This window comes from Cavia porcellus, unplaced genomic scaffold (genome assembly GCF_034190915.1).
Source record: "Cavia porcellus strain 051 isolate PalLab524CR breed Dunkin Hartley unplaced genomic scaffold, mCavPor4.1 scaffold_2, whole genome shotgun sequence".
NCBI lineage: Eukaryota > Metazoa > Chordata > Mammalia > Rodentia > Caviidae > Cavia > Cavia porcellus.
The window spans coordinates 20054247-20075617 of NW_026947485.1; the positions used below are offsets into that span (position 1 = coordinate 20054247).

At 38.1% G+C, this 21371-nt stretch overlaps 1 protein-coding gene and 1 non-coding gene across 3 annotated transcripts in view; one reads left to right on the plus strand and one right to left on the minus strand.

Moving 5' to 3' along the window:
• Positions 1–21371, minus strand: part of Crppa (CDP-L-ribitol pyrophosphorylase A) — a 270573-nt gene that overhangs the window by 218516 nt on the left and 30686 nt on the right. The window lies entirely within an intron of this gene.
• LOC111756898 (small nucleolar RNA U13) lies at positions 8852–8952 on the plus strand. Its single transcript, XR_002791283.1, has one exon. It is a non-coding gene; the product is annotated as a small nucleolar RNA U13 (small nucleolar RNA).

A 21371-nucleotide genomic window follows, 5' to 3' on the forward strand; every position in this document is an offset into this window, starting at 1 on the left:
TAACGTCTAATTATCAGATCACAGTACAATTAAACTAGAAATCAGTAACAGAAATACGGATGGCAAATCCCAAAATATTTTCAGATTAAACACATTTCTAAGTAATATGTGTCAAAGAGGAAGTCAATTGGTATTCAAAATTACTTCGAATTAAAATTAAAACAACATATCAAAATTTTGAGATGCCAAAAAAAGCAGGTCTTAGAGGGAAATTTATAGCACTGAATGCTAATTAGCAAAGGAGGATACTACTGAGGTTTGATTGTGTTGCTCAAAATTTTTGTGGTGAAATCTTTATCTCTGATGGGATGGCATTGGGAGGCAAGCCTAATAAGAAGTGATCATTCCTGTAGGCTCTGCCCCTGGGCACAGATAAGCTCTCTTTTTCCTTCATGGTCATCAAGAGGCACAAGTGCAAAGAAGCAGCTTAAAGTGTGCACCAGGAAGTGCAGGGACTCAGAAATCTGTGAAGCAAACAAAGGTGGACAGATACCAAAAGAATGCGAAGGAGAAACCCACCAGAATGAGTTCAATATCAAGGGATTTAGAAAAGGAAGCGGGATGCCTCTGAACCAGAACACTGCAGGTCTGTGGGAAGTCAGTCTTGGGGAAGGATCCGAAGCCCTGAGAGAGTGAGCCAGTACCTGAAAAGAAATGCTCTGAACTCTGGGACAGGCTCCTAACCTATTCACTCTCTCCACTAGGAGAAGGAGCCCAAAAGGCAAGATATTTGCAGATGAAAGCACCAGAGAAAACTGAAAGCCAGTGTCACCCAGAGGGAAGAGGCCCTGGGGAAATTGAAAACAAGAACAGGGTCCTGATTAGGCACCTGGAACTACACAATGAGGAATCAGAGCCTCAGGGAGTTGCAGGGCTGGGCAGTGATCGCAAATAGCAAGAGCTGGGGGAGAAAAACAATTTGACAAGCACCAAAGCAGAGGCTCTCCCTTTGCTCCCGCAAACACTGAGGAGTCCTGTACTCTTGGGGTATCCTGCCCACTGAGCACCATTCAATGTCAGTGCCGACCCAGGAACTCCCATCCCCTGCACCTCCAGTCAAAAACAGCTAAGCACCAGGAGCCCTAAGATACCACGGAATCCAAGGGTTAGACAGCGCACTATGTAGAGTGTAGAGAAAGAGGAGCAAGAGTGTGGGAAGAGCTGGAGGAGCAGCTTAGCCAGAGGGCAAGATAAAGCTCTCTTCTCTGCATCCATCTAAAAGGCAGGAGGCTGGTCCTGGGAATTACTGTGGAGGGAAGCAAAGCAGAGATCTAGACAGTCCTTTCTGATAGGATTATTTCCAAAAGATGAAAAGTATTTCCAAAAGATGAGAAGTATAAAACAAAAAGAGGCCTTTATTCTGAGAACACGGCAAGAGATGACTGACACCCCGGCCGCTGTAGTCCTGTGATCTCTCTCTCGGACACGTGGCCTGGGGGGGGATATAAGTAGCCTAAGCTTAGGGTAGTGCCCTAGGGCCATTAGAGATGCACAGGTATTTCATTGGCACCTGTTTGTAGCCAAGGGCAGATTCCGAAGTGGGGGGGGGGGCGGGATATAGAGTTACAGGTAAATCTCCAGGGGCCGGGGAGACAGGAGCTCCCTGATTCCGGCTGAGGTCTTTTCTGGCTACAGTGTCCCATCTGGGCCAAAACCCTTTCATTTTCAGGAATCAACCAAGGACTAGGTTCCAGCTCAACCACACTGCACCCTCCTGTGCTCCTACCCCTACTCAGTAAAGCTTCACATCACAAGACAAGGCCCAGCACTCCCTGCAGCAAACAGGCAGTCTCAGGAGCCCACTCAGATCCCTAAGTCCCTCCACTCAGTGGCAGCCAAGAGCACACAGCAGTGGTATTAGCAGAGATGTCCACTCGGTGAGGGGCAAGGATGGGCGCTGGACGGATAAAAGGGAGACGAAAAGGCACTCTTTAGACTGGTGGAGGACAAGGAGAAAGCACAAAGTCTCTCCAGAACCCCCCAGGCATCAAAGCGTCTCCACTTGTGAGCACCCTAAAAAGCGCACTGGTCCAATTCAGATCACAGAACAGGAGAACTAACAGAACAATTTAAATTTGTGCTTTTGTAACATATGGGCGATTTTCCTTTTTATAAAAATTCTTTCTTTCTTGTTCCTTTTTTTCTGTACATGTAAAAAGAATAGGAATTAACAAGTGCTTTCATCTAAATACTGCCTGTGATGGACACACCAAAAATTATATACAGCAGACTCAAACACAAGCTTATACACTATCTGTAATATACACTATCTGTATATTAACAAGTTTTAACCTCCTAACAGCTTCCCTGAATGTCCAGCTGAAAGAGTTTGGCCCTAGAATAAATTACTGTATGGGTACGGCGGTGGTCTAACGTGGCAGAAGGCCAAAGGGAACGCTGACCACTTCCTGCTTCTTCCTCAGCCTTAATTGCAACCCCCTTTCCTATTTGCACCCAAAGAAAATTCCAATCAGCTCCTCACTGGTCATCAATGCCCACCCTAAGCGCCACCCCTGCTCCAAGGTTACATATGTCCATACCTCCCATATCCGGGTCAAAGGAGTCAGTGCAGCCACCATGGGTCGTGTGCTCCTTTCCACGTCCAGAATGTTTTGTACTTTTACTTCTCTATTGCTCCCCAAACTCTTTCACCAGAAAACTTCTTTCCCTCCACACTGCTTCTCCTGCCCCCACAAATTTTCACTCAAACCACCTCTCCAGCTATAAAATTATCAACAAAGTCTGATCTCTTCTCTTCCCTTCTTTTGCTGTTATCGTTTTTCTGCTTTTCTTCCTTCAGATCTACTCCCTACTTTTTCTCTTCCTTTTTCCTTCCCTGGTCCTCTAGATGCCAGCCTACCTATCACTAGTACTGTACCACAGCATTTACAAATCATTTAAAAAAAGGGGGGGGGGGCGAAGTTTTTGACACATGTTTATACTACATGATAGATACATTGGCTCTGAAGATGCTAATGTAACCATTAGCAGTTCTCTCCCTGCAAGGCAGTGTCTGGGCCTGATCCTCTGACACTGAGTAGGTTGAAGAGGTAAACAAATACCAAAACATAGCCAAAGCCAAGACCCATCATAGGGAAACATATGCAAACTAAAGAGCTCTCCATTTTAGCAAAAGAATTTTTCTAGTCCCATTTATCCTCAAACTTGTGCAGGAAATTAAAAAAAGCAAGAAAGCAAAGATAGAAATGTGAGAAATCAAGACAATAAGTTGCCTCCAAAAATTCTTAACGGTCCCAAAGCTGATCTTGCACTGATGTGGAAGAAATAGCAAAACTAAACAGTTAAAAACCAAACATATTTCAGGGGATAAAAGAAGAAATAAGTAAATGGAGCATCTTCAATATATACTCCAAGACAATGTCGCTAAACAGATAAGGAGTTAATTGACAAAATGATCAACGTTCTTACAGAAGGCACAAACAAAATGTTGGCTGAACTAGCCAAGGTGATATAAGACCTGAATGATCATTTTAACAAAGAATTAGAGACCATGAAAAGATATCAAGATGGAACAGAGGATGTAACACTCTTGAAATTGTGGGCAGTAGAAATGACCAACAGAGGGAGAATCAGAAGAAGACAATGAGGTTGATGCAGATCATATGCACGGAAGCACCTTTAAAATAACAAGAGACCAAGGAAACCAGACCATGATCTCTTTCGATACTGACTCTTCCTTTGCAAACTATGATAGTAGCCTATAACCACAGAACAAAACCACAGGAGCCCAGCAGCTAACAGGGGAGGCAAACCAAGACTGGAGTAATTCCATTTTCCAGAGAACTACTACAATTTGAGCAGTCTAGAACTTCCCCAGGAACTCTTAATTCTAAGGTTTATCTTCCTAGTTTACTCGGTTTTCTTTGAGTTTTTGCTAAAAACAATCAGCAGTAATTGCTCAATATCACGTCTACACTGCTGATAATAGTTGGGCAAACAAGCATATCAAATACTTCAAAGAATAAGCCAGGGAAGGTGATGCCCATAACAGATTCTGAAAAGTTCAAACCTATTCTTGATGAACTAAGAAAAGCCACGTATATGATCAGAGCTGTGCTCATGCCTAAGAAAGACCCGAGAAGGACACACACTACCAGCCCTAGACGGTCATGTACCTCTGCACACATAGGAAAAGTGGTCTAAAATAGAGTTTTAAATTGTTTCCCTGTGCACTGAAAGAAAACGCATTCCCCAATATCTGTAGAGTCCCTAAGCAAAGGCTAGGAGAATGCTAGGAAACAAATATTAAAGGAAATCTCTGTGTATCCACTGGCTGACTGACCCCAAGCTATCCAAAGGTACTCCAATGACCCCACAGGACCCTGTGTAGAGAATTACTTCAGGAAAGTTGTTAAATAAATAGCAACACAACATTTATAGAAGCAAACTCTGAACAAAGGATTTGACATCATGTGTTGTCAAATTATAGTCCTAAAGGTATCCACTGAGAAAACAAGAGAGAAGTATACAATCAGGAACATAGGACCACTTACAAAGAACAAAAGCAATGAGGAGAATTGACCTAAGGAAACCTAGGTTTTGGCCTTAGTAGACAAAGCAAATAAATTATTTACATATATTGAATAAACTAAATAAAACAGTATGTAAATCAAGATACAAGAACACTACTTTCCTAGATGACATTAATAAAGAGTAGAAGGCCGGGGATAGAGCCCAGTGGCACAGTGCCTGCCTGATAAGCACAAGGTCCCGAGTTCAATTCCAGGTAGCAAAAAATAAAAAAAATTCTTAAAAATGAAGAGCTAGAAATGTTTTCAGAAAGGAAGAGATATAAATTTGAGAGTTGAAAACTAATACAAAAGAAAAATTCTCTAGACAAAAATGACAGCACACTTAAGCAATTAGGAAAAAGTACCAGTATATATGAAGATGCTAAGATAATTTAAATTGAGAAACAAAAAGGTAAAAAAAACCCAGAATCTCTGAGATCTGTAGTATATAATGAAGCACTCCAAAATATGTATAAAGAGCCATCTAAAAGGAGAGAGGAGAGATAAAAGAGCAAAAGGCATTTTTTAGAAAACATAATCACTAAGAACATTCTATATTTGATTTTTTAAAAAGTAACCTACACATCCAAAAAGTCGCATGAACTTCCAAGTAAGAGTAATACAGAGATTCACAGTTACGTCCATGAGAATCAAACCATCAAAAAGCCATGGCAAGAGACTTGAAAGAACCAAGAGTGAACTTACCATCATGCACAGGGTTCGCCAGTAACATCCACTGCTTACATCACCAGGAACCAGGGAGAAGAATGGTAAAACCAGGAAACGCACACACCAGGGAAGGCTCCAGAAGGAACTGAAACCGCGGGGTTGAAATTAAGCCGAAGTATAAGAAAAAGAGCTATTGTTGGTTGTGAAAAAGAAATGTAGCTACTATTCGGGCTTGTATTGCTGCTAAAACCACAAGAATGTTACGGGTTCAGTACCTATATGCTGTATGCCACAAAGTTCATGGCAAGAGAACAGAAGGAGGGTAAGAATAATTAAAAGAAAAGCAGTGGAAGCAGGAGCTAGTAGTACTTCCTGACTACTGCATTAGATTCAATTGTAAGTCCTCTTCTTGTAATAGAATGATACACCCGCACCCCAGAACCGCCTCATGGGTGTGAATACACTAGATGTGAACTTCACCAATGGCGGCCTTTTCACGTGGCCTCCTTTCAGTAAAGAAATGTGAGTGGAATTGGCAGTCCATGTATATTCCTTCTAAAATATCACATTTTTCCAATTATAATAGTACATCTCCTGCCAGTGAGGAAATATCTCCTGCTGCCCCTTCAGCCCAGGGTCCAAAGAAAGGGAGCAAACAAGAGCATGTCCTCAGGAAGGAGCTGTGCACAGCCAGACAGCAGCCATCAGCAGAGCAGCTGTCAGGTCCCTCCCAGACCAATCATCACCCAGTCAACCTGAAGACACTGAACAACAAATGATGGCTGTTACCTACAGCTTTGAAACTATCTGCATAACAAAAGCTCGCAAGTATTTATAATATTACACACAGTACTAGGCATTGGATGGAGATTAGCTCATCCAAACCTACCACCTCAGGAGATAGATACTACTTTTAGTCCTGTTTATCAAAGCCTGAGACTGCCAGATTAAATAACCAGTCACTGTAGGATCCCACCCAGCCAGCAGATTCCCAAGTCCTATGACCCGGTCTCACTTATAAAATTCTCCCTCCTAATGACTAAATTCTAACATTAGCATCAGTAAATATATCCTTGACCTACTTTAAGTATAGCACTTATACATGTGAACTGTAAAAAATAAAGTACTTTTTTATCCATTCTGTGGTTGATGGGCATTTAGGTGGGTTCCAAGATTTAGCTATTTACAAAACGTACTGCTATAAACATGGGTGCACACACATCACTGTGGCATGATGTTTTCAATTCTTCTGGGAAAATCCCCAGAAGGGGAAGAGCTAGACTGAATAGGACCTCCAACCCTAGTGTTTTGAGGAGTCTCCACACTGATTTCCACAGTAGTGGTGCTAGTCTACATTCCTACCACCAGTGGAGAAGGGCTCCTTTTTCCCCATATCCCCCCAGCATTTGTTATTGGTTGATTTTTTGATGACAACCCTTCTTTCTGGAGTGTGATGCAATCTCACTGTTGTTCTGATTTGTATTTCTCAAATGACCAGTGATGTTTTCTTTTTATACAATGAAGTATTACTCAGATATAAAGATAAACTTGAGGCTTTTATAGGTAAATGGAGGCAACCTAAGACCATACTCATAAGTGAAATAAATCAGACTTGCATGTGTAAATGTCATATTGTTTCCCTTAGTGTAAAAAAAAAACTGAAAGAGTAAAAAAGATCCAAATATACAACAGATATTGTGAAAATGAAAGGGAAAGAAAGTGCTTGAGAGGAAAGAACAACTGGGATAGGAGAAAAGGAAGAAGGGAAAAGATTATATATATATATATATATATATATATATATATATATATAATACACATACACACACACACAAGATAGATTTTTTTTTTTTTTTTTTTTTGGTACCAGGGATCAAATTCACAACCCAGCACTTGCCAGGCAGGCGCTTACGCTAAGCTGCTGAGCTAAATATCTGGCCCAAGACAGATAATTATACTACTAATCTCTGTTAGTTCATCGAAAAGAACATCTAATGCTTCCATTGTTTGTCTGATCATTTTTATACCTAAATCTTGTAATCTAAACAACTACTTTGAAGATAATATGCAATACATTAACTAGTGTTAATTTCTTATTGTTTTGAAATTCTATACCATCATTTTTATTCTATTTTGTTTTATTTTCAAAATTAAAAAAGAACATAAAAGAATAAAATGAAAGGAAAAAAATAAGGTACTTGTGTACTTGTGTTTCCGGCTGTGCTTGCCCCAGTCAGCTCTACTTTAGCTGGGTACAAACTAAAGAAAATAAGATTGTCACTGGGTTGGGACCTATCCCATCCTTTAAAATAACTTTGCAACTTTCTGATTGCTATTGCAAGAAAATAAACTTTCAAGACATGACAAAGTTTATTAGAGATATATAGGTTCAGGACGCTCTCAAAGAATGGAGGGTGGGTGTTCAGAAATGAGACATTATGAGACAGAGTGGGGTATGTTTAAGGAGGTGTGTTCAAGATGAGTGCTCTAGGATATATATTTTCACTGTCAGGTGACAATACAAGCCACCCACATGTGTTCAGAGCCCTGATTTACAGGCTTATTGTAAAAGGATCTTTAGGATTTTTTTTTTTTTTTTGAGTGAGTTTCCCAAAAGGGAAAAAGGCTTGAGTAACTGTTATGTCCTGAAGTTGCAGTTTTCTTAATTTTAAAAATCTTCATTTCCTTGTCTCCTTCCTACCTAGCTTCATTTCTTCTATCCTACCTTAATACTACTGCTGTTCAATACTGTTGCTATAATACACCAAAAAAAGTTAAAAGAAAAGATCCAAAACTTAACACCAGGCAAATCATCGAATCACAAAACAAGAAATCAAGACAGAAAGAAAATAATAAATAAGCTACAAACACAAATAGCAAAAAAGCATCAAAAATCCCCTATTACTGAGTACTTTGAAGGTAACTGGACTAAGTTTCCCAATGCAAAGGCAGTCAGGGTTGAACAGGTATGAATACAAGACAGTGTGACATGGTACATTCAAGACCCTCAGTGTACCTTAGAAGACTTTCAGACTAAAAGCAGAGATATAAAAAGATAGTCTGTATGGAACAGGAACCAAAGGAGAGCAGGAGTACCTATACTTATTTCTAGAAAAAAAAAAAAGACTTTAGACCAAAACTGACATACAAACACAGAGAAAGTCAATATATAGTGATAAAAAGTTGATTCATTGAGGGGATATAAACATTATAAATATATGTGAACCATCCATCACAGCATATGTGTGTGCATGTCTGTGTCTCTGTGTATCTCAAATGTTACAAAATTTGAAGGGACACAGACAACAAAACAAAATTAAGAGATTTCAAAATTATAACCCAAATTCAACAGCAAACTAGTCAGATAGTAAATTCACATGGAAACGCGGAAGATGAATTGTGCTCTTGATGAAATGAACCTAGCAGACATATACAGAAGCTTCTAGCCAACAGCAACAGATTACATATTCTTGATGTGCAGTGGAGAATGCTTCAGGATAAATCCTATGACAGTCCACAAGATGAGTTTTAATGAGTTTATAGACATATCGAGTATTTTTCATCTACAATGGTATAAAACTAGAAGTCATAAATTAAAAAGAACAATGGGAAATTAATAACTATATGGAAATTTAAAAATATACCTCGGGATCCTCAGGTTCATAAGCACGGTGATTAGGAGTTCATGCTGCATGCATTACATGCGCCTCCTTCAAACCTTTTTACAACATCAGCAATTACCCATTTGACTTGAAAAAAAAATATAGCCCAGAACAACTACTGGTTCAAAGATTGCATAAGACAAATTTAAAAATATAGAATACAGAAAAAGCAGTTCTAAGAGGGAAACACAGCAAGCATCTACATCAAAACAAATCTCCAAAAAACAACAACATACAAGAAAATACAAAAACAAAGTAAAATCAAAGATAGAAGGAAAGAAACAAAAATCAGAGCAAAAATAAATGTAATTGTGAATAGAAGCACAATAAAGATACACAAAATTTTGCCACAGTAAAACCAACAAACCTTTAGTGATACTAATCAAGAAAATAAAAATTGAAATCAGGAATGAAATGAGACATTACAACTGATACTACAAAGTAAAAAGGACCCTAAGTGATAACTATGAGAAACTATGTCAACAATTGTGAACCATGAAAATAATCAGATATTAGAGACACATAACCTACCAAAACTAAATCACAAAGAAATCTGAACTGACCAATAATGAGACTGAATCACAGTTAAAAGTTTCCTCCAAAAAAAGCCCAGGACCCAGTACCTTCACAACTACACTCTATCAAATATTTAAAGACAAACTAATATAAATCCCTTGCAAACTTTTCCAAAACAAATAGATAAAAATAATACAAAAGTATTTTTATGATGCCAAATCACTCTGCTATCAACAAAACCAGAAACCTAATACAAGAAAGAAAGAAAAAAAAACTACAGGAAAATTACCTCTGATGAATACATATAAAAATCATCAACAAATACTAGTAAATCATATTCAGCAGGAGATCAATGTATCATTCACCATGATCAAATAGGCATTATCCCTAGGATAGAAGGAAGGTTCAACCAACTGAATTACATAATCAACAACAAAAAAGTAGAATCATCTCAACAGATGCAGACAAAACATTCAATAAAAATCAACATCCCTTCATGCTAAGAATTCTGAACAAATTAGATATCAGAGGACTGTATCCAACACAAGGAAGGCCATACATGACAAGACCACCATTATCATACTCACAGGTAAAAAACTGGAGGCGTTCCACGAAGATTAGGAAACAAGATGAAGACTTGCATTCTCTACTTCTGTTCAATCTAATAGTAGAAGACCTAGCCAAAGTTATTAACCAGGAAGAAAAGGCATCTATATAGGAAAAATTAAATTGTGTTTTCTAAAAGACTCCACATCAGAAAAAAAAAAAAAAAACTGGAACTGAAATATATTCAATAACGGGGCTGGGGATTTAGCTCAGCGGCATAAGCACCTGCCTTGTAACCGTGCGGTCATGAAAAGACAATCACAACAACAAGGTCTCACTTTCATGGACAAACAACATGGACTTAGAGAACAGAGCATTTATCAGTGGCTTGTCTGGGGCAGCGGCAGGGGACAGGGAGAGCAGGAAAGCTGGTCCAAAGTCCAAAGCTTCTTTTACCCGGGAAGCTGTCCGGGTCATCTGCCACAAAACATGGCAATAACACACTGTGCATTTCTACATAACCAAAAGGATTTTTAAATTATCCCCCAAAGAAAACAAACATTTGAGATGATGAATATTTCAATTAGCTCAATTCAATCATTCCATGAAATGCACTCAAACTGTATCCCATAATATATACAATTATTTGACAAAAATAAAACTTTTTAAAGCAGCGAGCAGCTATAGCAACAAAAAGAAACAACTTTGCTATCACTTAAACATGATTTTTAGGAAATTTACCAAATTAAATTGTTTTAATAGTAATGCCTTATTAAAAATACTATCAGGTTACATTTTAAGTACATGATCTGATAATGACAAAAAAACACTCATGACAAAGACATGGGTCGCACATTCTTTCTAAAATAAAACTGGGCTTAATAAATTAATTTGTACTAGTAAACAAGGTATGAATAAAAACTGCAATTTAAAATGCAGGCCTGATGTCTGAGTGCATTTTCTCACCATCTAAAGTTGTACCGCTTTGTACTCACCAGGACATCATATGATATGATGACTTAAAATACAGCTGGAAACAAAGGGCATTTGTGTGCTGCAAATTCATCAGAATCAGGAATGAAGCAAAAAGACTGGCTTACTTTTAATGAAAAGAAAAAGGTCCACCTGACTTCCTCATCTTCTTAATTCCATTTAATATTCTGTGGTGGGGACACACAGACTGCGTGAAAGGATGTAACATCTTGATCAGCATAAACAGGCACTGGAATTTGCTTTTTCAGGTTTTTTTATTGTTTTGTTTTTTGTTGTTAGCTTCCAAAGAAACATGAGATTATCTTAGAGAAAAAGACATTTATTTTTATTTATTTGGAGAAACGGGGCGGGGGGGGATTTTTCCTTTCAGTTTTCTGATTTACACTAAAGATGACGATGGTTGAGAAAAAGGTGTGTTTTTGAGAGAAAAAAAATTTACTGTTCTTAAAAACATAGATTTAATCGGAGGTTTCCTGAACCTCTCACTGAACTATAGCCCTTAGAAAATATAGTTATCTGTCTGTTCTGTTTCTTATATTTAAATAGATTTATTTCCTCTAAGGCATGTGTGTCCAAAAGAACACAACATAAAGAATAAACCACAAACTTAAATGAGAAAGTTAAAAACCACAGACAAAATGGTAAACAACATATGGATAAAAACACACTGACCTGACCAGTAAAGGAAATATTCTTTATAGCCTTTTCATATTTGGTTGCTAAATTTTATCAAAAGGTACTTGACTAATTAATTATGTTTTACAGGCATGTCAGCAAAAGCATTACTAGAATAAGACACGTAAATGCTTTCTGCAAGTACTTTGATTTATAATAGGGTTATCACTAGTTATTATGTATCCCATGGAATGAGTATTCAAAGAACTACTTTGCTCCTGCACAAATTGAAAATTCCATGTCTATCTGATAACTGAAGTATATGCTAGGGCAAGGATGAAGAGTTCATTTTAGCTCAGAGTTGAAAGTGACCCAGTACTCTCAAAACCATTACTGTACTCCTCCTCCATCAAGCCCTAGTCTACTTAAACTCCTTTTTTTTTTTTTTTTTTTTTTTTTTTTACCGGTACCGAGAATTGAACTTACAACCGCCTGCTTGCAAGGCAGGTGCTTATGCTGCTGAGCTAAATCCCCAGCCCCTCTACTTAAACTCCTAATGTGTACAGACACCCAGAAGACACAAGGTAGCTCCAAGCCATCACTTAGATATTACCACGGAAGCCCCAATCCCAACTGCAGTTCAGGCAAAGGACAAGTACTTCTGAACTACATAATGGGGATGTATTTCATTCAATGAGCAATACATTCTGAAATGTAATTGCTATATTTAAAAATGTTAGAGGAAGGAAGCAATGTCATTGAATAGAAACATGAGTTATTAAATGTTTCAGTTCCATAAGCTAAAGGATCTGTTATTACTGAAGTTGTGGATATAAAGGCTAAAATGTTACCATTGAATATAAACTTCTCAGTTTGTTTTATTCTTCCAGTATAAAATCTTAAAAGCAATATTGCTTCTCTGAAACAATTTAAAATTTCCTTGTGGTGATTCAGCTGGCAAATGTCTTTACCACAACTCTCCATATAATTTAACTAGAGTTGTCCATTAGTACAGAGTGTTCTAAGTGAATTAATCTCTCATGCTATAATGCTCATATAACCAACCAAATTACACTTGGTTTTCTTTTAAATCTCCACTCAGTGCTTTTTGGAAAATCATTACCTTGGAGAGACTTTTACTTATTTCTGAATTGAGAAGCCAGGTGTAGACTGAGTCTTGAAGACCATCTGGTCCAAAGTCCTCATTTAGAGGTGTAAAAACTGGCCCAGAGACATTCTAGTAGGTGATCACTATTGTTCAAGGTCGCTGAGTTAAAAATAAAAGTAGCCCATTTTCAACTGCCAATGTCCTTACTGATGCTGGTGTCTAACATCCCTGGCAGAACAGGGAGTAGGGAAGCTCCAGCAGTAGCCAGGTGGGAGGACGTTTGACCCTTATGAAAGGGGACACTCACTAAAATGGGTTGATGATCACAGAATTCCAAATGGGACCAGCAAGCTGGAAACCTAGGCTGTAGTACCAGGGTGCCAGGGCTGAAAGCACTGAACCATGCCAGGAGCAAAAAAAAGGGAAACCCCATCAATGTGACAGACAGAAGCAGGCTAGAGTGGCACCCAAAATCTGCTAGGCAAAAACACCATGGAGGGCTGCATTGCAGCAGTGGGGCCAGCGAGTTCCAGTCCATACCAGAATCAAGAATAAATAGAACCTAGTTCCTCCTGCTGTGTCCTTTCAGAACCCTCCACTGGTAAAGCTTACAGCTCTTTGGCAAAGAAGAGAGATTTATAGATTTAATGGAGCTAAGAGGCAACAAAATTGCCTTGATACAAAGGTGTCAAACCTATGTGCCGCCCCATCAGTCTCTACACATACATTGGAATTTGCTGTTTTTGTCCACCTCAGGGTGGCTGTACAAGCTCTGCGATCATGACTAGGAGTCAAAAAGCCTGGACAACGATTTGACACAGAATCTAACCAGGCCCTTTAGAATCTATGTCATGGAATGCAATAGAAGGAATTTCCACTACATTATGTTCCATACTACCTACTGTGGGATTTCTAAAATTTTTAGATATCTTGGTATTCAATAATGAATACAAATTTCACTACTAAACCCTTGTCTAAAATACTCTCTCTCACTGAAAAACTCATATCTCTCAGTCTTGATAAGTTAAGAAATTAAGTTTATTCAAAAGCTTATTTAAATGCCTAATTTGCCATATAATACAAAATACATTTCTATTTCATAACTAGCAATACCAAAGATTTTCTCGAAATGTTAATGCCCACAAGCAATGCAAGTAATGTCCATAAAACAAATAATGACTTGAACTTGGAATCATGTATAAGAAAACTTTTTGTTAAACAACTGTATTATGCATTTGTGTAAGGATATATAATTTTGCATGATATGGATCCTACAGAACTATCTGAGATAACTAATTTCTATAACAAACATGACTCATAAGCAACTTTGTCTTAATATTACAAGACAACTCATCTTCTTTAGAAATTATTTCTGACTTTCCAGCCAGAACCAGTTGAAAGCAAAACTTTTTCTTCTAGTTTTTTTTTTTTTTTTTTTTTTGTTAATGGCTAAATACTTAGTGATACATCCAAGAAAGAAAGTTATGTTACAAACTCAAATGATTTTAGTACCAAGCATCTTGGAGAATTACTGCCTTAGAAGTGCATCTTCTAAAAATGTATTCTTTTCTAAGTAAGAAAATAATTTGGCAATGGTAAAAGGCAATCAGAGTTGCTTATATCACCTCTAAGTGGACATAACCCATCCATGAAACTTTTTGGTCACCATACAAAAAGGTTGTTGGAGAAAAACAGTTTTTGTTTCACATGAGCTTCTCAAATCTTACTACTTTTTATTGGGAGCGGGCTTTTTGAGACAGGGTCTCACTATGCAGTTCAGGCTGGCCTTGAACTTGCTGTACTCTGCCAGCCTCAGCCTCCCCAGCGCTAGAATTACAGGCTGTGTACCAGCATGCGTGGTTCATAGTGCTCTTTCAGTCAATGTAACTGAGAAAGAAGTTTTCAGTTTAACCAAAACTACTATAGCACCCACCACAGATGAGTAGCATATAGTGCTGTGTTGGGAGCCACAGAAGCTGGAAATTGAACATATGTGCAGGGCTGCAGCATGGCAGAAGCACAGCTGATCAAAGAACAGAGATGCCTCAAAGGGCAAGATACGGCCACAGCTGAGGACACCTGGCTCCAACTCCAATTAACAAGACAGAGGTTGTAGCTGCAAGCATTTCACTCCTGTATTAAAAGTCAATTTGGAAACTTCCTCCTAAGATACTTCTCCTAAATTAACATAACATAGTTCTCCTAAATAAACAGAATCTGTTACTTGGAAAAGTCCTTGAACCACTCCCAAAGTCCTGCTCAGTTTCTTGCATTTTTCACTCTAACCGCTTCCTTGTTTGAAAACTAAATAAATATGGGTCACCCAAAATATTCCTTGTCTCAGTCACCAGAGTCTTGAACTCTGCTAGTGTTTTGATCTTCCTGGAGCCCTAAAATCGTACCACTTGTCTCATTTAAGCCTTCACCGTACACTCATTTGGGAGGGTACAGATCTTTGCCAGTCCCAATCGTGCTTAGAGAAAAAGACTAATTAATTTGCTTACTGAGAAAGATCTGAACAAAATCACTGTAGAATTTTTTAAATCTGTATTTCTTTATGATTCAGTATATTCTCAATCCTACCATACTTTTCCCATCATGTTGCAATTTTCTGACATTAGCCAAAACTATAAAGCAGTGACATTCTCAGATCAGTCTAGGAAATAGGTTTATTCCAGCCATAAAGTGTGGAAGTTCTGCACAGATGATGTTACTATACTACACAAATCTGCTTACAAAGGACTAAACAAGATCCAAGGACCAAAGGAGACTGAAACAACCCTATTTCATCCTCTAATCTCGGATAAACCCATACCACCAAGATTTTCTTTAGTATTCAGCTGAATAAAAACTTTTCATCTTGAACTTTATTTCTTCCCCTACAAAATGGTGTGTCCTTGCCAACACACAAGTAGCTTCTGATATGGTGACAAGTTCTCCTGTCACAGAATTACTGGGTCAGCTATGGCTCTGCCCCCTTTAGGAGAATGTCAGTCACCTAGGTACTGGTGTCTGTATGTGGTGCTTGCCATGTACAAAGTTGAGAGTGTGCCAGTTATGTTCAACTTTTTAGTATCCACTTGTGCACTTTATTGAAACTTCCTTATAAACTGTCATCTCCTGACTGTCCAGCAGAAGTCAGCACCTGATTTGAGAGGCAGAAACGTACAGTAGAAGATCAGGAAGAAGCAATGCTATGTCCCAATGGTCATTCCAATTTTTTTAAAAAGCAGCCTTTCATCACTTGGGATGGTGGAGCACACTTGTAACTCCAGCACTCAGGAGGATGACGCAGGTGGATCATTGAGAGTTTGAGACCAGCCTGGGCTACAAAGTGAGTTCAAGGCCAGCTTGCACTGTGTAGGGAGACCCTGTCCCAAAAGAAAACGAAAGAAAGAAGAAAGAAATGCCTTGCTTGCTGAATTTTGTAATGAAAAGATCAGGATTAGAAACAAAAAAGTCATTGACGGGTTTGACAAATCTTTTTACCTACTCTTCATGACAGAATGTCATGCCTCCTCACATACTTCATTTCCCAACTTTAACTTACTTACCAGAAAAACACAAACAAAAAATTTCTAATAACCTTCTAGAGTGAAAAATTTTCCCAGGAGTCTGGTTTTTTTCTTACTACAATGCATTGAACTCACAACAGACCACAAGAGCAAAGCAACTTTTTTTTTTTTTTTTTTTTTTTTTGGTCTTTTTCCTTTTTATCGGTACTGGGTAAAGCAACTTATTTTTGGTAGCTCTCGCAACACTCAGATTCTATGTCCTCTGTTTGTCTCATCTTTTGTTTATTATCTCTTATTCTTAGGTATATTTTCAACTAAACTGCACGCTTGTTTGAATTTTTTTCTTCAAAAATTCATCTAACCTAGCTAAATGCTAGGTTAAAAGAGCTAAAGATAGATATTCACATTTGTTAAGACATGGTCTGTAATGAAAAAGGGGGAACTAGAGGGAAAGTCTAAAATGTTGGTAGTATTTTTCTCCAGAGATTCCACAGTTAGTCCAGTTTTCTAGTCTGTAGCACATAGAGAAAATAAATGCACAATTTTAAGAACATGCCAAATTTCACACTATTAAAAAATCCTTCTTTTCAAATTCTCACATGACACACATTTAAACAACTACTAAATTTGCTGTTCTGGGCAAAGCAACAAAGAAAAATAAAAATAAAAAAGAAAAGGATAAATTTGTCATCATCTTCAGATATGATCATTTATGTCACAAACCAAGAATGCAAGTACAAACTTAAGACCACATTTTCAAGAAATCTGCCTGCTATGTGCTCAATACAGCAAAGAAAAACACCTAACAAATATCAGAATGTTATATGACAGCTAAAAATACACAATGAAAGTCTTTCGAAGAATGTAAAAGATATGAGACATGTTTATAAATAAGAATTTAAAACTTAAAGACATCAATTCAATCCCAAGTTTGCAATTCCAATAAATACCAGACAGGGGGTTTGACCTAAGACATCTGACTTATAGAAAGGTAATAAAGGTCTCCCATGATTTAACAGTCACAATAGATGCTGTGCCCTAGATTCTCATAGTCTCATCTGTCTCCCAGTCCTATGCAGCAAAAACAAGTGGCTGCATGTGGGCCCACATGTATCTGAGGACAAAGCCACAGTCTCTGGTTTCTCCCTGAAGCTGCTTCTTGCCACAAAGCACTACAGTTCCCATCATGAGATCTGGCTTCCCTGCCTACTGAAGGGTCTAGAAAATATGAGTTAATTTCTATGAGAAATGTTAACTAAGAGGTAACTGGCAGATGAATTCTGTCTTTTAGAACAATCCACAGAAGGGAAACATGCAAACAGTTTTGGATAAACTTGTCTGAATATGTCCTGTGTGAAGTGACCAGGTGTGTTTGTTTGTGAAGCAGTGGCCAGCCTGGTAATATATCTATCACCTTGCATCAGGATTTAAACTTTGCCTGGGGCCCTATTTCCTAGGGAACCTGTGCAAAAAAGATCATTTTGAAAGTAATTTTTTAAATGCAGTAGTTTCACAGGAAATATATCAGTGATTATGAACCTAAAAATAAATTTATGTATATATTATAAAACAACAAGGAGTCAGAGAAGAATAGGTGATATAATAAACAATGCTACAAAATCTAGTTCACTTTATAAAGGTTGGGGAGGGTAAGGTACCTTTGTAAAAATGCAAAACACTGTAAAATGGAATATAGCCACCATGGAGAAGAAAGGGAAGTGTATGTAGGGGGAGGCATTTAAGGGAAAATTAAGATCTAAAACTCATAGTGGTTGACTGTATCAAACAGAAGTGTGTTAAAGACAACATTGAGCAGTTAAGAGAAGACATTTGCAATGTACAAAACCAAGAACGGAATAGTATCTAGGACTGTCCTGGTGAATCTTTTCAAGATCAAGTGCCACCCTGCATCCCAAAACCCACTTATTTATCCCAAAGTGTCAACACTGCAATTAAACCTAAATAAAGATTGTAGTTTAGAAAACAGCAATACATTAACATATTTTGTCTTGAGAAAAACATAATAACACAAGTGCCATAGGTTGACCACTAGTGCTCTAGGATAAAGAAGAAGCCCCACTAACAAGACACCCAAAAGAAAAAAGAACAGGAGACGTTAATAAGAAAAATGGATACAATTTTAATGTGTCTTAGGTCCACTCAGGCTACAAAAAAAAAAAAAACAAAAACAAAAAAACCTCAGAGTAGGTAATTTATGAACAAATCATTACAGTTCCACAGGTTGGAAAATCAAAGAATAAATCACTAGCAGGTAGCAGGTTCTGTATCTAGCAAAGCCCCAGTCCTCATGGAAGGTATGGCCTGGTAGATGGAATTCTTGCTGAGTCTTAGAATAGCAGAAGTGGTAAGCAAGCTGCCGCAGGCCTCCTTTAACAAAGGTACTAATCTCACTCATGAGGATGGAGCCTTAATGACTTAACCACCTCACTACACTCCCCACCTGTTAACACCACCTGTTAACACCTTCGCAAGGTTAGATTTCAGTATATGAACTTAGAATTGTTATGGAAATTAAGATGAAAGCTACAAGCAATACAGAATATTGGAAGCATACATATATCACAGCAACAAAATAAATTCAAATTAAAAGATAGAAGTTGTAATAACCCACCAGACTCATAAAATTATAAAAGTGAAAGTTAAAAACTTCAGAAGACATGGTTGAAATAAAACTAGGAACACTGACAAACTTACAAAACTAAATTTAAATGAATTTATACAACTACAATCACTAATCAGCTCATGACCTTACACTACAATTGAATGAAAGACAAAAAACAGACTTTATAGTTTTAAATTAATTAATAAGAAATTTCTATAAGTAATGATTATACTTAAAATCCCAGCCAAGGTCACATGTAGAAGTTTATATCTACATGTGCCCTCAAAGCCTCATAAGTGAGGCTCATAAGTAAGTCTTTCATGAGGTGACTGGATCATAAGGGCATGATATGATTACTCCACTGATGAATTTACAGCTAAATGTGATGATAGGTAAAGCCGGGTCAGAGGAAGTCAGTTACTATGGGTGTGACAGGAGTGTATCTCCCTCTCTTTCCCTTAATTTCTCTCTACTTCCCACCACAGGCCATAAGCTCTCTCCTCTGCCATGCCTGTCTGCCATGTTGTCCAGCCTTCCGTTCAGCAAACTATGGACTGAAACTGAGCCAAAATAAATTTTCCTCATTTAATCTGTTGCATTCAGTATTATGCACCAGTGACAACAAAGTAAGACAAACTGGTATCAGAAGTGGGGTAGTTGCTATGACACCACATGGCATGGCAGACAGACTTGGAACCTTTGAAATTGGTTTGCAAAAGAAGTTTGGAAATACATGGAAATGCTGGCTGGAAACCAGCCCTACACTGCAGTAAGCTGAGACTGACAGGAGATTCTGTTTACAGATCAGAAGGCCAGAATGATGATAAAATAGCAGAGAAAAAGACCAGGCTTAGGAGGTTTTAACTGTGAACAAGGACTCCGTCTGTTGTTAGACTCTAAGCCATTTGTGTTATGCTCAGACAGAAAATGTGTCTGCATTTTGTTCATGTCCTGAGACTTTGAAGGAGATTAAGATTGGAGGTGATGAACTAAAGAAACTTCAAGGCAACCAAACATTCAACCTGCGGTTTGGATACTGTTGGGAGTTTGTAGTCAGTTCTACATTCTTCATTGAGAATAAAGAACACATGGTTCAAGTGATTAATTTAAAAGTTTTGAGTTTGATCAGAAAAGAAGCTCCTGTAAATTAAGGGCCTGTAAACTTAAGGCCTACAAAGATGGAGTAGGGAAGATACTGGTTGGAAAATTTAGCGCTCTAGTAGGGAAGATGATCAAACAGCAAAACAGTAGGCGTGCCAAGGAGCGACATCTAATAAGGCAAACTAAAGCAGAATAAAGAAGTAAATGACAGAGACTATTTCATATAACACCACCAGGGAAGACTTCTCTGAAGAGGCCACACTTACATAAAGATTTAAAAGAAGTATGAAAAGAGGCTATGAGAGAATCTGAAAATACAGGCATAAAAATATGGTCATATCTTAACCTTTGAAATCTGTGGACACATTAGAGATGGCAAAGGAACTTTGGACATGTTATTAAATTAAGGATGAGCTGAAAAAAGTATGTCCTGAGTTTTGCAGGTGAGACCTGATTCCGGGGTAATCCGAGGACCCTTGCATGAGAAGGATGGCACAATCGGACTGAGGTCTAGAGGATGCTGCAATGAAAGGAAGAGGTTGGAGTGTGCAAGGGAAGAACCAGACTCGGAACGCAGGAAAATACTGGGGAAGATGCTCTACCATAGGGTTTCCAAAAGTCACTCAGCACCACTAACACCTCATTTTAGGGCTCTGATTTCCAGAAATGAAAGAAAATACATCTCTGCTGTTTTCATTAATTAAGTTTCTGGTGATTTGTTATGGCAGCAAGAAAAAACAAATATTCTTCCAACCTCAAATATTTGGTTTAACCTTTTTGGATCCTTCTACCCTGTATGTACTGACTCCTTTGTTGACCCTAATCAATCTGAAATATTCGGTGGCTCTATGATGACAATTCCCACAAATACCCCAGCTAAACCTCTCCACTGAATTCTAGAATTATATATCCAATGACCTCTTTAATGCTTGCAATTATGTGTCTAGCACGAATCTCAAGTGTCAAAACTAAATTCTAAATCTTCCAAAATAAATCTTTTCCATCTCAAACAACTGCATTCTAGTTTTTCAGAACAGATATTTGAGTTCATGACTATTCCCTATCTCTGACATCCAATGGTTTTCCAACTTCTACATTCAGATATATTCAGAATACAAGAGCTTTGCACGATATTCTCCATTCTCCAATCTGCCTCAATTGTCACTGGCACACTTTGCCTTGGTTTTAGTTACCACAAGAGTGTTTTACTTCTTCTTTTGCTGTCTGACACCAACTGACAAGGTGACACCATAAAACTCTACAAGAACCACCATGGTTTCCCATCTCACTCACAGCAAAGTCCAAAGGCCTGTAATAGAGCTCTAGGACCCTGCAGACACAGAACCAGGCCCATCCCAACACACATGCTCCCAAGCCCCCTTTACGGCACTTTTCCTCAAGCCTCACAAACTTTACACACTGCTCTGCCCCTAAAAGACCCGGAAAAAGCTTTTGAAAAACTACTTTAATGAATGTATAATAAATCATTCT